Source organism: Carassius auratus, chromosome 41 (assembly GCF_003368295.1).
Source record: "Carassius auratus strain Wakin chromosome 41, ASM336829v1, whole genome shotgun sequence".
NCBI classification, from domain to species: Eukaryota; Metazoa; Chordata; class Actinopteri; order Cypriniformes; family Cyprinidae; genus Carassius; species Carassius auratus.
In genome coordinates, this window is record NC_039283.1 from 13213113 (window position 1) to 13219233 (window position 6121).

Below are 6121 nucleotides of genomic sequence, written 5' to 3' on the forward strand. Positions count from 1 at the left end.
GTGAGCTCGGCGTTTAGGTTTTAGAGGAGGAGGAAGTTTTTCCATCCCTCTCTCCTGTGTAGAACAATGCAGCGAGGATCGGAAACCTACTGGATAAACTGCCGAGACATTTTACTTATAAATGCGAAATGGCGATCTGTTTAATTATAGACTGTATTTGCCTTAATTTAAAACGAGAAAAACGGCTGCAACGGAGGTTCACGAAAGCAAATATTCGACGTATGAAAATGACGATGCATATTTAATAAATGGCCTTTTAACGTGCCTAAATTGCATGTCTCCAAAAACACAATTGGTGTTGTGACTGTGTGCCTCCATGGTGAAGGTGTCATGTTCAGACTGGTTTTTACCTCAACTCTTCCCTGAGTTTCTATGAAAAAAAATGTAGAGAGAAGGGGCTGAGGAAACACAACAGTGCCAAAACACACACAGCAATATAAATCATCTTTAATTATTACAATAAAACATTTTGAAGGCATTGTGGTATTTTGTATACCTTATGACAAAATTGGTTATTGACCCTTGTTTGTCTGTGTTCCATCCGCTTCTCAAATTCTTACTGAGGATAGTAAATGTCACAATTAAAATTCTACTGACATGTACTATGTATGAACGGCAGTCAAGATGTGTTGGTTTAAGAGATTTTTTATTTTTATTTTACCTAATGGTTTTCCTTTAGTATGTCATTAAAAGCAGAACAGGTAAACAAGCTGATATAAACAAACCTGAGGTCTGAATAAAAGCTAGAATTCACCTCTTGTTCACGTCTTTCAAAAGTCATATTTAACTTTTCATATTAAATAAACATACCCATCAACATAAAATCTACATTTCATTCCATGAATTGTATTTTTAATGCATTTTACATTTTACAATGTTCATTAATTGCGGTCCAATCGTGTTTTTATTCCTATGCAATGAACATTGAATGTTAACTTCTATAGCCTTTTTAAATGTTTAAAGCTTGTAATTTAAAAATAAATAATAAATAGCCTAAATAAAAATAAATAAACCTAATACAAAAACATTAAATTGAAATCTGCTGTACCCATAATTAATAGTATAATATATTTATGTTCTTTTTTTTTATTAAAAAGTTTTATAAATTGAAAATAATATATGAGCAATGTTTCAGTGAATTAAAAAAAAACAAAGATATGCTGGTTTATACTGAACTAATAAAAAATTCACAGAAGCACTGTTCATTTTTATTTCATTATCATATTCACAACTGATAATATTCTATAAAATGTGTATATATTATATTATTTTATATTCATTCAACATAATTCATCATATATTGAATGTATATTGTGATTATAATATTCTGTTCTTCACATAACTCTGTCTTCCTTTATCCTGTTTCCACATGATGTAAGTTTAGTGAAAGAAGCTGTTGATATATACATATCATAAACGAGTTATTATTGTTTATAAGCCAGCTTGAATCATATGTAACCCTTGCTCCAGCTGTTAATACATTATACATACATAATACATAATATTCTGTTAATACAAATAAAATAAAAAAGAGAAACTATTTGCGCTTTGCTAATTTACAAAGTAAAATCAGCATTTAATAAATAAGGTCCAAGAAAAAGGGTAGCCTACTCCCAAAGGTCTTTCTCTTTCACACATATGCACACATCAGGATTACATATGCATCTCCTGCCATCTCCCAGTAGGATCAAGCTGAGAAAAGAAGTCGCAGGTCTTGTGCATCGCCAGGAGTGTCGGTTTACCTAAAGGAGAGCCGAGGTCACTTCCCGCAAAGCTTTGCTCTCCTACTGGAGTGTGTGTATGTTTGTCTGAGAGAGAGAGAGAGAGAGAGATAGTGGGTTTATTTAGAGAAAGGCAGTATTTTCCCTCGAGAAGCCGGAGGAATTGAAGCTGTATGATGAGGGGAGGGGCACCTTTCTCTGCACGTGAATGAAAGGGGCACCCTAAAACCCACTTGTGTGCTGGCATGATTGTTTACCATGACCCCGATTTCTTCAAAGGTCCTGAACCGGCATCCTGGCTGTCACAATACTGCTGGGCAGATGACGGTCCACGGTCACTCATGTGACTTAAAAATTGCTTTTAGGTAAATAAATATAATTTTGGTACTTTAATGACATTATTAACACATAACTGATGATAAAAGTCTAAACACCGGTAACAGTGTGTACAACTGCACAAAAGATGAAGAAACATTGTGTTCAGACAATAATGTTTTTATTTCCTTGTGTTAATTATGAAACTTATTCTGAACTTTACATGATTTATCATTAGTGTTGCATACCTGAGCCAAATAATTCCTGTGACTTACAGATCATTTAAATTTGTTGTATGATTTGATAAATAATTTTTTCATTCTTACTTTTAATTTAGAACAGTTAAGAATTTTGAAGCCAAAATAAATATTTTATGCCATTGTTGTAGAAATAATCAATTCTGTAAATTAGAAAACTAGCACCAGATTTTTTTTACAAAGTCAGGGCTGCAGACACTGGACACAGAGAAAGATCAGTAATTGCAAAAACACACATTGTTACTTGCAATGCATGAATAAACAGCTAAATAAACAAATTAAAAAGCCTTTTGTTATTATGCTTAATGTTCCGCAACATTTGTTGGTTTGCCCTGTTTGGGAGGAACGTTAAACATAAAAAAACCTAAACAATATCACAGATACAAACACACATTTTAAATCACCCTTATTATTCTTAAACATGTTTTTCATATGGTATATTTTGTGGGGGAATTGTTATGAATAAACAGCTCACAAGATTTTCTTTAGAAATATTCATATGCCATAATTAAAAGGAAAGTGTTTTTAACTAATAAATGTTTTTAGAAAGCAAAATAAAGAAAATCACATTTAATATAAGAAGCAACATCTAAGAAAGATAAGATATAGGGGTTGAAAAGTATCTAAATCAATTTCTCCAATATTCTTTGGGGTGAAATAAAAACACTGACCCATCTCCTACGCTTGTCAGATCATTTTAATTGCAAAATATCATATTGATGCACAATGATTATACATTTTAGAATTTGAATGTATTTGCATAAACTCTTCCAACAAATTAACAAAAATCTGTTAAACAGTCACAGTTAAAAAAAAAATAAATACAAGCTCACTAACAACAGTCTTTTTATTTATTTTAAAAGAACAATCTTCAATTTATTTAAATGAAAACATACAAAAAATACCACCAGCAAATAGCATTAAGGCATCCCTCTTTCCTGATTAAACTGCAACACTTTTTCATCTTAATATGCATTGCTGTTTAACTGTTAAATCACAGAACTCAGAATATCCCCCTAGCCTCGGACATCTCAGTGTATTCTCATGCACATAGACAAATACAAAGCTTCTTTCAGCACAAAGGCTCAAAATTGTCTTCAAAGGCTCTCCGCTTTGTAAGGTTGCACAGGCAACAATATCTGTGCGCGGACCAGCCCCTTTTGTGTTCTGGTTCATTGTGAGGTTCAAAAACACAGACTAAAGACTTGCTCTGCCACCCCCATTACATTCAACCCTCCACTTTTATTCCAACTGGTGCTATTGATATCTCTAATACTGAATAAAGTTCGGGATTCCCAGATCAATGCGGTGGGGTGCATTGTGGTTTTAAAATGGACAGGAACACAGCATTAGAACTTGTAGAATTTTAATACCTCTGCATTCAAAAAAAAGTGAAAATGTCAGGGAAAAGGAAAGCAAAATGAGTTAAAGAGAGCAAGAGAACAGGGGTCTTCATTATTAGAATTATTATTACAGTCCAATTTATTGTTATTATTATAAAGAACAGTTGTGAAATATCAAGGCATTTGATTAATTCTGTATATTCATTTAGTCACTGTGTTAACATTATTTTTATTATGAGATTCCTACAGTTCTTATAATGTTGTTTATTTGGCTGTGGCTAGTAACAGATGGCTTTGGCAAAGGAAGCTGCTGTTAATGTAAAATAATAATAATAACAACAATAACATAATACCTACATTTACATTCAACATTTGTTCAAATACATATTTGTTTCCGTGCATTATTTAACACTGTTTCATATTTTAAAAGAGCATGCAGAATGATTTCAAACAATACCGAATTGCTGTAAAATTTCACCTATTTTATTATTCTGCTGTTATTAATTTTGTTGATGATAATGATAATGATGAGGATGATGATGCTGTCAATTGTTTTTCTGTTTCTCACCAAAATGCATTAGTACTGACTGTTTTCGTTTTCTATTAATCCCCCCTTAAGCAAAAGAAAATCAAATCTAAGAACTGTTAAAAGATGAAGAGTGTAATGACATCAATAAACACCAACTAAAAACCGTATAATACACATCAGAGCGCTGAACACATCTCCATCAGTTTTCTCTTTTCTTCTTTCTCTTGCTTGTGCCGAGATCAGCCTTTTATCCTTTCTTTGTTCGCAGAACGGGGGAGTTTGTTTTAGTCAAATAGAGGATTCAGTCATGACTGAGATTCAGAGAGTCCTGGTGGCCTATTAAACTTTATTAAGATTCATGAAATGGTACAGAAACGGCTGCTGCTGGTTTATTATGATGTCCATTAGTTTAGGGTTGTAGTAGGCTGCAATATAAAAATCATGCTATGATACAGAAATATAATACTTAATGATTATGATGAATTTAATGATTAAAAAGGCCTTGAATTGCACCATGTTGAAATATAACAAGCTGATCTGTATTCAGTAGTTATATAGAATATATTTATAATGTGTAAAAAGAATAGCCATGTAAAAAAGGCACAGAAATATTTCTACAACATAATGAAATTTAGGATTTTAACCAATATTATGTTCAAGGTGAATGACACACGACAGCTTCTATTCCTAAGTAATTCCATAAAAAAAATATAAAAATAGGATAAATTATTTTCTGTTTGTTTAATATAAATTTCTGTCTATTTTAGAACAACGAGTTAGCGGTTAAAAACTGGCTATCAGTCACCTTGATTTGAAAAGACACAGTCATCTGCAAGGAAACTAAAACATGCGACACATCAATTCAGAGAAAAACACAGAAAAAAAGCTGAATCAAAGCCAGCTTAAAAAAAATAATAGTTGCTGAAAAAAAAAAGTGTCCTTTGATGGAGGGTGAAAGAAAGAAAGCAAAGAGAGAGAACCGGGCGGAATATAATCTCATCATGCAGAGTCCACGCTATTTATTTACATCGAATGCAAAGAGGGCACGTCTGCCTGCGCATCCCTGCTGCGTGGAGTGAAAAGCAGGAACAAATCAAAGACACAGCTCATCTGTGTTTATATTTTCAAACAATGAAAAACCTACTCTTTGTATAAATACCCCCCCCCCCCATATTTTATTATTATATAAAAGCAACCCCCCATTGCCATTCCACAAATCCATCTATCCTGTCTTCCTCAGCAGCGTGGATAATTAACATAGCTTTCTTATTATTATTAAAGAAACAACAACAATTGATTACTTTTAGAAGGCTTATAATTATGTTCAGATTTTTGAAATGATGCTAGATTTGTGTGACGCCATCTCTGATTCGGTTTCAGCAGATATCGCCTTAATGTTTAACCTTAAAGATGTTAAAGGTCACATCAAATCAGTATTTACACCACACCTGTCTTCTGATGTCCAGGATGATTCCTGTCTATATGTGTCTTTTGCAAAGAACCGTGATGCACGGTAGCACAATGACTCCTTGCACACACAGACAGACGTACTTGCATCAGTCAGTCTGAGCCCCCCACCCTCCATCTCCCCTCTGCGACATGCACAATGCTTCTTTCGTTCTCTATGTCAAACTCAGTTCCAGCTCAAAGTTTATAGCATCCCTAACACAATAATTTGCATTCTGCCCACTGGAATCACGGCTGGATATCCTGAATTTTTCAGTCTTGCGTCACATGCATTTTTCAGACGGAGTGACAGAATACAGACAGCACTGGCGGAATGACTGCTGCTTGTGCGTGTGACGGGTGTGTATGTGTATTTTTAGGAAAATAACATGGCGTGTGTTGCAGGAAGGCTGGTCCTGATCTAGCCGCATTGTTCCGATTCCTCACCTCTGCATCACCAGCTGCATGATTCTACCGGTACACACACACACACACACACACACACACACA